This window comes from Lagopus muta, chromosome 5, assembly GCF_023343835.1.
Source record: "Lagopus muta isolate bLagMut1 chromosome 5, bLagMut1 primary, whole genome shotgun sequence".
Taxonomy (NCBI): Eukaryota; Metazoa; Chordata; class Aves; order Galliformes; family Phasianidae; genus Lagopus; species Lagopus muta.
This window is the reverse complement of record NC_064437.1, coordinates 27,027,637-27,039,978: the sequence shown is the minus strand read 5'-3', so window position 1 is coordinate 27,039,978 and position 12,342 is coordinate 27,027,637. Positions and strand designations below refer to the sequence as shown.

General features: G+C 41.8%; 1 long non-coding RNA gene across 2 annotated transcripts; it reads left to right on the top strand.

Moving 5' to 3' along the window:
- Window positions 1–709: 709 nt before the first annotated feature.
- On the top strand, window positions 710–10,473 carry LOC125693989 (uncharacterized). Of its 2 annotated transcripts, none has more exons than XR_007377356.1 (3): window positions 710–803; window positions 6,853–7,017; window positions 10,267–10,473. It is a non-coding gene; the product is annotated as an uncharacterized LOC125693989 (long non-coding RNA). The 2 variants fall into 2 exon arrangements; XR_007377357.1 differs by lacking the exon at window positions 10,267–10,473 and adding an exon at window positions 9,554–9,641.
- Window positions 10,474–12,342: the final 1,869 nt, after the last annotated feature.

Sequence of the window (12,342 nt, the reverse complement as noted above, 5' to 3'; positions counted from 1 at the left end):
GGGCCGTGCCGGCGCCCACCGCCGCCCTCTGCGTGCCCGCTCGGCCTCGGGCTGCCCCCTGCCTGCCCTGCGAAGAGAACGGGCGCGGGGGGTCCCTGTCCGGCTGAGGGAACGTCCGCCGCTCCCGGTGGTCTTAAAACCTGAAAGTGCTCCTTCAGCTGCACCGGGTGCTTCAGTCCCGCTGAGAGGCGGTGAGACGAAATGAGCGGCTGTCCTTATGCTCTATACGTTGAAAAGACAGCTGCTGGCATCTCGGGGCGAGTTACCGTTAACTTTAGCACGGCTGGGATGCTAGAGGGTGGCTCTGGTTTGGCTTTTGTCGCTCCTTGCAACGCTTCTGTTACTTTTCAGAAGTTCTGGCACATACCGGTTTCCTCCTCGTGGTTCTACATCTCTGATATCTCTCATACAACCGACCTATGCAGCGCCCTGTCGGAGATCCCCACAGGAATGCAGTCAGGAGCCAGCAGTGCCATCGCTGTGCTCTCTGCAGGGCAGATCTCCACCCTGCACCTCAGAAGGATTCAGACAGGAGCTGGGTTCAACGCTCCGCTGTGATGTTCCTAGCCCACTTCCTTCCCAGGTGGGCTCGGATGGGCTTTTTCAGTGTTGGCATCCAACGATAGCATAGAAAGGTTCAGAAAGATCTCTGCTTCTAGACAAAATGAAACGAGGCAGAATTAATGACTGAAATTTTCCTGCTTTCAGCTGCATATCAGCAACGAAGAAGGGAAGGCTTCTGCCAAGCTGCCAGCAAGCACCCTGCGGGGAAAGCAGCCTCGCTGCGGGCCTGCAGCTCTGGGGTGAGTGAAACAGTTCATGTAAAGCTGCTGTGAGATAAAACAGCCCTATATATCGAAGGATATAAAAACAAGATTTGCAAAATAAAAGCATGAAGTTATAAGGAAGGCAGATCTAATGAGGATGGAGTGGTAAGAAGTGCTTTGGGAACATTTAGTGAAATGCAGAAGAAGAAACACAGAGGCACATGGACTAACAAACGGGTACACAAAGGTACACAAAAAGAAATTCAACACCATTGATGATGTTAGGCCAGTGGTATCCAAGTCACCGTATTCATGAGAATATTTATTTGATTTTGTTTTATATTTATTACATTATCCATTCAAGGAGTCATAGGTTGTCCAGGGAGGATGTCCTGTCCTCAGCCTTGGAAGACTTGAAGATTTCCAAGTCTCAGGTGGCTCAAGCCCTCAGCAATCTGATCTGACCCCAGAGCTGAGCCATGGAGGGCAGGGAGCTCCTGAGGTCCCCTCCAGACCACGTTATCCCATCATTCTGTGATTCTGCACTCACAGTGCAGATAAGAAAGCTTAGGATGTGGATAATATTGTATTTCAAGCCTTTGTGAGCATTTCCTTTCTTTGCAGAAAGCTTTTTCTGCAGAAGGTAGAAAAAGAAAACTGCTGCATGATAGCTGAGATAGCTTTCATCAGCTTGTGGCTTCCAGTGTTCCTTGTGTAATGGAAACTTTTATTCTGCTCCTTGTGGCAACAAAAGAATTGTAAAGAAAATTACTCCGGTCAACTGAGACATGCTGTTTCCACGTCCTCCTTCCAGGTAAAATATTTATTACCCGCTGAAGTGATTGAAGGTCACCCATTCACTGCCTTTTAGAAACTAGTATAAATAGAGAAGAAAATGGAAAATAAAGTGCTCCCATTTTCCCAGTCTGTAGCCAGAGAACAGTAAATAACATAAAATGTGACGGAAAGTAGAAAATGTCCATATTGCTAGGTAATGAGGGAAAAATAAGCTGGCAGTGGATTGGTAAGAGGAGGTAAGGTCATTGGCGGTGCCCCAGGTACACTGTTACACTTGTCTGCCCTATACTGAGTGGTGATATTGCTGCAGTGTGCCTGTAACTGCCATGTACCCTTCACTGGATCGTGAGAGCATCACAAAGGTATGATGAAGGCAGGGATTAAGCCCTTTCCTTAAGTTCATTCTCATACAGACATCATGTTTGAAGCAGGGCTCTCTGGCTGTAGGTAAGTTTATTATACTCAAAGTAATAGATAACTTAGCAAGGGTGAAGTTATATCACTTTATGCAACATTCAGATGGACATCTTGAAGATAAGTGTAGGGAATTACTCTGCATACTCTTGTTAACAGAGTGTAGTCTGTTATGCTCAGCTGTATTACACATCCAGAGATGTAGGCTTGTTATCTGTTCCAGAGATGTGCCACACATTCTGGACTCTTGTTTGTGTACGCATTGAAAACAGTGTGTGTCAGAAAAAGGTCAGCTCTTCTGTAATCTAGATCATGTTTGAAGACAGTGGCTTTATTTGAAACTTGTACACAAAAATAAGTGGGAAGGAGAAAACCAAGGCATATTAACTACTCAGGAAAGTAGTGAGTAGAAATGGGAGTTGTAGCAGAAACTATGTTACTCAAAATTCACAAATTAGGGATTCTATCTGCTTTATCAGTACTCACAGATCATCAGGGGATCTTCAGTAATTCACTATTATAAAGCTCTTGCTTTCAAAAAAAGCCACTCAAGACCAGCATGTAGCCAGCATTTGGGCACTTGAAACAAAGATAGCCCTGGATAAGCTAGGAACAGCAGAGTTGGGAGCAGGTAATAACGTAGTAAACATCCTGTTTACAAAGATCCTCTCAGTGTATCCCCTATGTATGTTGATGTATCTGACCTTAACATCTTATATCAACTCAGGACTACAATGTACTTCATAAGCAGTGTGCAGAATGGAAACAGACTTTGAGCACCAGTAGCATAAAGTCTTTCACCAGTCTTGATGGTGAATATCAGGCCATGTTCTCTAGCACTTTCTGTAATAAAAGGTGAGAGTGGATGTTGGAAAAAATATTTCAATTCTAATAGCTACTGTAGTTGAACTGATGTAAACCATCCCAGTGTAAGTACAAAAAAAACCCAAAAACCCTACAATCATGCAGCTCTTGACAAAACAGTAGTCTGTACCAGTAGTGGTACTACTGGTAGTCATTCAGCAGTGTTTGGTATTTGGTATTTTCACTATTCTCATAACATCATTAAACTGCATGCTTCTGAAGGCAATCATAACAGTAAATTTGTTTAGCCTCAACAAAGGTAATAATTGTTCTTTGTCAGCACATACAAGAGAGAACATCATAACTGAATGGACAGAAGCTGTTTATCTGCCTGTATTTACAGTATTTACAGTCATCCAGGTGCCCCAACGTAGGTGTGACTGTGGCTAGTTTATGATGTGCTGGTGCAGACTAGCAAGTGAAAGCAGCTGCCTGGTCCTTCTTCCTTCTGCGTTAAGCTGTTCATTGAGAATACAGTGAACTTTTTGGCTTTGATTCACTAGCAATTTCATCTCTGATAGGGCAGTACTTATTCCTCTTGTCCAGCTTATTTCCACTCTGTGTTGTAACTGCTCTAAGACTTAATGCTTCTATTAAGTTAGCTTAATATTAAGCTTAGTGCTGGGAGAGTCCTTCACTTTCCCACTGAGTGTTTTTGTTCCCTTTGTGGGAGATTAGAGAATGTGTGTGGCTGACATGCTACCACTGACCTTCTTCTGTTCTCCTGTAGCCACACGCAAAAGATGTGTAATCCTTTCTTCTCTTCCTGCAGTACAAAGTCCCACACCTCACAGCACACTTCCCACTAGTGTCACAGCTAGGGGTCTGGGCTAATTTGTGTTAGCACTGTTTTTGCTTGCAAAGGTATGAATGAATGGCAAAATTTGCACGACAAAATTCCTGCGGTGCAAAGTATATTTTAGCACCCAAAGCAACTTGTACTACGTGAGCGATGATGAAGAGGCCAGAAAGCAGCAGCAGTGAGTTAGTTTCCATATGAAGGCAGGAGAGAAAAACACCCCCACAACAAAAATAATTATAGTGGGGACACTGCGGTAGGAATTTCTCTACTCCTACTCTTGGACAGAATGACTCAGGCCCACTGTGTTTTCCAGGGTGCCAAATTACCAGGTCTGAACTTCATGGTGTAAGTTGACAGCAAAGGGAAAACCCACAGCAGAAGCACTTGGGTTTGGTGGTGTTCTTACAAAGAAGTTCCCCTAAATCACTAGTAACAAATCCATGCAGTTCTGGAGTGTGCCAGAACCTCTTACCGAGACTTGGATCTCCAACCGTGCTGGTGTTTCTTTTCTACAGACTTAAATGTTGGGTTTTTTGATTCTCTTTATTGTGCTATGCAGAGGCTTCTGCAATTAAGCAGTTATTTCAAAATAATTACAAATGAATCTTGTGCCTTTGCTTCAATGGCTTAACGTTTCTCTGTAAGATTTGCAAAGGGTGACCTTTTGAAATGTTTTGTTGGAACTGTAGGTATTCCTGCAGTCACCTTTCTCTTTTTCTCTTACAAAAAGGGAAGAGGACAGAAATGAGGCTAAGAATCCAGAAGTATCTGTTTCTCCTGCAACTGTTTTTTTACTACTTACTTTTGGATTATACAAAGTGTATTGAGAGGAAAAAGGTCTTTTTTATTTAGTTACTGGTGGTTTTTGGTTTTTTTGTTTGCTTGCTTTTGTGATGTTTTTGTTTGTTTGTTTGTTTGTTTACCTTTTCATTGCCTCAGAATAACTAAGGAGAATTGACACATACTTTGAGAAGGATCTAAGTAGTCTCAGAGCAGACAGAAATACAAAATGCTTTGGCCTCAGTGCCTAGCACAGGTAACTTGAACAGAAATAGGGACATCATAAAGCCATTTTTACAACTTTTTAATTTGTTATTCAGCAAACATGTTTGTAGTGTCTTATCCTCATCAGTAAATAATCATATGTGATTAATACCTATCCTGTGTGGCTTCCTATATGGGAAATTCTGCACAAAGTGTTTTGAAACAGTTTTTTACAGTAAATATATATATATTTCAAAGATAAGAGCAAAGTCCTGTGAAGCAGAGAAGGTGGTGGTGTTTGGGGAAAAACTTGTGAAGACTGAGACTATCCTATAATAAAGCTGTCTCCTGCACAGATTAGCTGCACATCAATATGGCAGTAAGAAGTGGGGCAATGTTTGTAGAAGCAATGCCTGCATACTTGAGATCTGAACCAGAAGGAGCAAACTTCAAACAAAGTGTAAATTGAAACATGGAACTTACTATTTGGTGTTTGTATACTGAAGGCCTGGCTGGTGGTTGGTTACTTTGCTCCTGATCTTCAGGAGCAAAAAAGCTGCTTTAGCCTCTCGGGTGTTATTTTAGATGGTATTTTAGGCGATCCCACTGTCTGGTGCCCTCTTGTGGGATATTTTCACACCACACAGCAGTAGGAATGAGGTACACCTTAAAGGCATCTTCAAGATCTCATTGAAGGAGCGCCTCAGTCAAGAGCACATTTTCCCAAGTAGTTGAAGTTTCCACTGAAAAGAAGAGGTAAATGAGTACAAAGCCTGTTGTGTTTATGACGAATTTAAAAAGTGGTGAGCACGGAGATGTTTTAAAACAAACATTCCGGGACAAAGACTGAAGCAGGCAAAGAGGATGAAAAAGAGAGAAAATTCTGAGAAAACATCAGGTTTAGTCAGACCCGGCTTTTCACCATCAGTTATAGCTAATGAATGGCTCCCTATTCCTTCTATTTACACCTTATTTTAGAATATTTCTCATAGCACGGATTTAGGTTGCTTTGTAGCTGGTCAAAGCACGTGACCCACGTAGGACCATATCAAGTATGGGCTAATAGTGATCATTGGAGAAGCTTGGCAGATTATGCCATGCACTTCAGAGGGTGGGTAGATTTTTGCTAGGCTGTCACTGAGTCGTGTGTTTCCATTATAAAGCAGTTCATCTGTTCTTTCCATTATTTGAATGTATGCAGTAACCTCATCAAACTGTGAAAAATAGGTGTATGTCAGCTGTGGTCCTGTTCCTGTGAACACGTGGCTTAGCAAAGCAATCTGCCCACTTATTCATAATGCCTTGTTTTTCTCATTAATGTCAAGAGTTGCTTAACTCAAAGACAGGCATGCTGCTATGCTCTGGACAACACTTTGGAGTTTGGAGCACATGGATCTGAGATCAAAGTTATTGTGGAGTGGTAGTGCATATTGCTCACCCTTGTATTTCAGTTCTGCATAGCAAATAGAATTTTGCTGTTAGAGATTCACTGTGCAAGAAGGTCTAGATCAATTTCTACTTGTACTACAGGCACCAGTGTGAACCCAGTAAGGTCACTTGGGGTGAATAGGTTCCTGTAACTGAAGACAATGATAGCTACTGCCCGGTAATCTTTTAAACACCATTATGAATTAGGGATCTGTGGTCATGTTTGATAGATGCTGAGGGCATTATGTTAGAGTAGAGACCTAAAGAAGAAATTCCTTCCCTTTTTAGGTTCCATTTCTACTCTTCTTCTGTTATCTTCAGGTTAAGACATGGAAGAGAGATCTTTCCTGTATTTGTAACTTGTTTTTAAAGCCACTACTGGGAACACTTTTGTGTTCCAGATGACCAGTAAGAACAGAGGTTAGAGAAAAATAGCTGACCTCTCTTCCCTGCAGCCTCAGACATCTGGTTCACATTTGCAGTAAGAAATGAGATGAATAATACAGATTTACAAATAAAGCACATTATGCCTGTACATGTGCACACGGGCATGCATGCTGGATACAGAAGACTCAAATCTTTTGGAATCAGTTAAATGAGGCATAAGGCTAGTGAGAAGTACCTGACTCATCATAGTGGTTTCCATGTCATTTGTAAAGAACCTGTATTTATGAAGCCCAACCTACAAGTTCTGATAATGAGAAGTGCCTTCTTGCTGAACGTCTTCATGCAGTAAGTCAAGACAGGCAACTCAGTGCTTACTCTTCCATTGTTTTGTTGGTTTTTTTTACTCAGATGATATCTGTCAGGATATGGATTTAGAAGTCAGCAGTCTGGAAGTGAAATCCCATAAAACTCGGTGTGGAAAAGACCAGTGCAAGGGCTAAAACCTCTTAAGGGCAAGGAAAACAAATAGGAGGGAAAAAAAGGATAAGACAATCTTTTCAGACAAAGGAAAAGGTGAGTATTAATGTACAATCATTTTAGATTTCTGACAGGATAATTCCACGCAATGTTTTCATTTTATAGTTAAAAATTGACAGTATTAGTTGCATGTTAAGCAAGTTAAAATTTATTCTGTTTCCATTACCTTCTTCTTGGTTAGTTAATTGGAAAGATGATAATGTGCCTCAGGTTCCCAGTCACTCCAAATCTATTTTTCTGTATTGATTCTTGCAGTGTTTATGAACAACTGTGGTCAGAAAAGAGCATTCACATCACATAACAGTGTGGTCTGTGGGGACAGCAAGTTTACAAAGCCATTGAAAGTGGTTTTGGAGAGAGCTGATGGATAACTGCAATGATTATCATTGTGACAGTCTCAGTGGGGGTCTGCTTTAATCTAATTAACATAACAGTGGCAACACAATGACAATCAAAATTAGTAGGGCTAAAGAACTCTTCTATTATGTAGCCAGTGTGACTGGAAAAGAGACCTTGGGATGAATGCAGAAAGGGAGTATTATTGAGGGTGGTTAATGGATCAAAGCAGCTTTTTTTCTTTTGTGCCCATAACATTAAGCTGGAACTTTTTTTTTTTTTTTTTTTTTTCACACCATGTATTCTAAGCACCAGTTTAAGGTATTCTGAGTTGACTTCTCTACATCTACATGCCCATGAATTGACTGTATTATCAAGACAGCTTTGGTTCTCTGTATTGTACCTATGTTAGATGTATAGAGTGAGCTAAAGCTGAAGTTTCTGCCCAGGTTCAAGTTTGTAAAAGTAAGCTACACCACGATTTTGAGATGAGCTCAGAAAGTTGATAAGAGAAACTGTGGAGGGTAGGAATTGACAAATTTCATCAGAAAGACAAAAACCTGTCTAGAAGTTCTTAAAAGTTCTTCATTAGTTTGTGGGGGAGCAAGAGGATTGTTTTGTTCTCAGTCTGACGGCTGCAAACACAACACAGGAATATAATAATTGAAAGGAATGAAAGAAGGGAAGAAAGACAAGAAAATAGAGTGATTCTTCTCATCTACATGACTAGGGTACGTAACTCATATTTACTTTAAAAAAGAAGTTGCTTTGAAAACTTTGCATTTTCTCCAAGGTTGAAGCTAGAGATTTTGAAAACACTGAATTTAGCAGAAGCAGATAGGAGAAAGCTGACATCTTTCTTACCACAAAAATCAGATTTTTGGGTAGTAATTTAGCAGCAAATGGGGAGCGCTTCATAAAGAAAAGTTAGAACAAGCCTACTTCAAACCCTGGAAACAATCCAAAGAACGGGCTTCAAACAAAGTGCAGTTTGAAAGGAGTTCCGTGCATCACTAGGGATAAGCTAAGTGGTAGTGAAAGGAAATTGTCAATAGATACCAAGACATTTACTTCATGAAAGAGTAAGCGTGATTGGAAGCTTTGTTACATTCTTTTGTATTCTTTACAGAATTGCCTACTATGTTTCAGGAACAGATTTACTGAAGTAAATCATGCAGTAGGTGGTTTCAATTTGTAAAACTTTGTGGGTTCCTTTTCCCACTACTTTCAATGGTTTATTTTGCAGAAGTCGAGTGGGTTAGTGTGCATCAGGAAGTCTTGAGGGGAGGGATGACCTAAATCCACAACACAATTACAGAAAGAGCTTTCACAAGCTTCCAGGCTCAGCACATGCTCTGGCTCTAAACACTTCACAGTAGCAGGAGCAGTTGGAGCCACACAACCTTCTTTCCCTAAGAGGTATAACATCACATCATAGCTTAGTTGAACAAACAGGAATTGCAAGTGCCTTTTTAGGAGGCTTCATCCTGGCCCAGAAAATCTACAGAAAAATCTGACTCTGGAGAAGTCAGACATGCTGAATTTTTGGACAGTTAAACTGCAGACCAGTTTTCCCCCAAAACAGCTGAAAACAAGTGTTCAATGTGCTTTCTTGCAAAAGGCTTTATTGTAGTATCATGTAGCCATTGATCACGGAATAATGAAAAGGCCATCCTGCAGAAGTATTTTTCAAAGGTGCCTGGAGAAAATGAATGACTACTTATCTATGATTTTTTACTGAGGGCAGGAATTTACTTCTCAACCCAAGTTGACCTTGAAAAAGCCTTCAAAAATGTTTAGATTAAATACTGTAAGAATTATAGCAGAACAGTAACAAAGCAAAGCATTCTCTGCGGCATTCTCTCCTTTCTACTTCCTTGCAGCCTTTTGGGGGGGGGGAACGAAGAAAAAAAACAGAAAAAAATGATAACAAGAACATTTGGAACACTGTTAGAGAGTGGACATTTGGTTCTGTTAGAGAGATGAGGAAGCAGTGTGAGCAACTTGGCAGAGTGTAAAAAAGGTAAGAAGGAGGAAGGAAATGGAAGAGAAAGAGGTTTGGCGGTCAGCCCATGAGACAGGATGTACAAACGTGATGAAGAGCTAGCCCCATATTGTTTCCTCTTACACAAATTCATAAACTCTGCAGGGTTTGTGCCCTGCTTTGCCTTTTGTGGGGGTTGGGGCCATAGACTTGTATCTCCAGATAAAGAGGTGGGTTTGCTCTCGCTTACAGGAGTGGCAGAAGACCCATTCATGGAGCAAATTTTCCATCTCAGAGCTACTGTCTCAGTTGTAGGACCACAGAATCATGGAAGTTGGAGGAGACCTCTGGAGATCGTCTAGTCCAACGCCCCTGCTAAAGCAGGTTCCCTAGAGTAGATTACAAGTCACAAATCACATCTCTCTGAATATCTTCTACTGCACATACAGAATTTTTGTGCAGAAGTTTTTTTACTTGGGACAGCAGCACAAGATGTCTGCTTGCTTTTTGTTGTCTCTGTGAGTGCAGGGGCAATCACTGCTGCACAGCTCTTGCTGCCTCACCACAGAGATTGGAGTAGCAAGGCTGAAGGCAGTGCAATGGTGGTGAGGTGGTGATAAGACACAAATCAATGTGGCTGAATCAAATCAATGGCTTCATCTTCAGAGGAAGGTGACTCTGTGAGGGAAAAGGTAGAAGAGGCAGAAGGATAAAGACTAATACCTGGACATGGCGTTTTGTGGCAAAAGTAATTGTCCATAAACCAGAGACAACCAGCAAGGAGCTGGGTGGTGGTAAGTCAATGATGCTAGGGATAATTCTCCTTTGTAAAGAAAACTAACTGTTTGGTAACTGTTCATTAACAAAGCCAAGGATGCCTGGGAGCCTTTCAGAGGGTAATAAGATGGAACAATTGAAGTATATGAAAAATTTCCTTTTTTTTTTTTTTTTTTTTTTTTTGGTAGAGTTTAGTGGGTCGAGAGGGACGTTACCAGAGGAGGAGGATGCGCGCAGCTTCTCTCCAGCAGGTTACACAAGTAAACGAGCAGAAGAGGGCGCCAGATAGCAAGGAGTAACTTTTAATGTACCGACTGACATCTTCGTAAAAGGAACGGAATAGTCTGAAGTCTTGGCTGAGCTCATATTTTGTACGGGGTGAACAACTGAACATCCACACCTTTATGAGTTACTGCATTCAACATTCATTGCAACAGTCGGGATATATGAGCATTGATCAAAAATGTAATTTCTGTCATTCATTCAGCCCTCAATTAAAAGTATGGTCTTTATCACTCCATTACAACTAGATGTATGAGAGCAAACTCAGTAGGAACTGTACAGCTTCCTTTATTATTTTTGGTCACATCATACTTCAATTACAGCCATGTGATACCAGTCTCTACCCTGAATTGGTTCCTTGTTAAACTAGAAAAATCACTTGCAAAGACTTAAATCAATACATTTCAGGTTGGCTCAGTGCTCCCAGAATATTGAGTCAGACTGTATGCAGCTAGATTACATTGGCATGATTATTTATATGCCCATGCTCAGCAGACAGCAGAACCATTTAGGACACAGGACACGGAAGCACTGTCAGACAGGATCTACCAATTCTTTTTGCAATGGCAAACCTAGAATTGACAAGAACTGGCTGAATAGCAACTACTGGTACCTGTCTTGTACTCAAGCGTGATATGCTTCCAAAAACATCTTCGTGCTTGGTCAAATTTCACAGTCCTTCAGCTGTTTTTGCAAATTTCATTTGATGCAAACTTTTCACTGAGCAATCTTTTATATTTAAACATCTCTCCTATTTCACTGCCGTGAAAACCTTCTGGCAAAAAGACCTTTGTGTACTCTATCAGAAGAGGGATGGCCAGCAAGGACAGGGAGGTGATTGTCCCTCTGCCCTCATGAGGCCCCATCCGGAGTACTGCATCCAGGTCTGGAGCCCCCAGAACAAGACAGATGTGGAGCTGCTGGAGAGGGTCCAGAGGAGAGCCACTAAGGTGATCAGAGGGCTGGAGCACCTTCCCTACAAAGACAGGCTGAGGGAGCTGGGCTTGTTCAGCCTGGAGAAAAGAAGGCTGCGGGGTGACCTCATCGCAGCTTTCAGTCTCTAAAGGGAGTCTAGAAACAGGAGGAGGGGATGATTGCAAGACAAGGGGAAATGGTTTTAAGTTGAAGGAGGGAAGATTGAGGATGGATGTCAGGGGGAAGTTCTTAACTATGAGTGGTGAGGTGCTGGAACAGCTGCCCAGTGAGGCAGTGGATGCCCTGGAGGTGTTCAAGGCCAGGTTGGATGGGGTCCTGGGCAGCCTGGGCTGGTATGTGGAGGTTGGTGGCCCTGCATGTGGCAGGGGGTTGGAGATTTGTGATCCTTGAGATCCCTTCCAACACAGGCTATTCTGTGTTTCTGTACCACTAAAAGCCCTCAGAATTACTTTGAATCCTTACTTCATCCCTGTCAGTTGCAGTTACAGTCTTGCCAAGCTAATACAGTGCTTTACCTTACCATCCTTTGCAGATGCACCTAAACACAGTCAATACAGCTGTCATTTGTGCAGCTCACGAATAATTGCCCATGACGGTGACAGGAATTAAGGATCTCTAGCAGGTCCTTCAGTTTCTGTTTCCTTGTTTTCAAAGGATTTTCATTCTGCACCACACAACTCTTTAGAACAGCTCAAGATATCACCAGGGACCCATGAAATCTTTTCTTGTCGTTTATTGTTTTTGTCCATGGGCTAACAATGCACGCAGTCCCCTCAGCTGGAGCCAGCAGCAAAGTGGCCAGCAGCGATAAAGAGAAGGAAGGAGGAACAAGTGAGAGTTTGACCTCACAACTTTTGTTTGGATTGCTGGTCCTTTTTAGTATTTCCTCTTGTTATTCTTTCACATATTTTGGGAAGAGAAGGGAACTGTAGCCAAACCATTATGCATGCTCATTCCATAATCTAAACATTTTTATCGTCTCTCTCTCTCTCTTTTTTTTTTTTTTGGCAATTGTTTAAAAAGCCATAGTAATATACCAGGGCAAC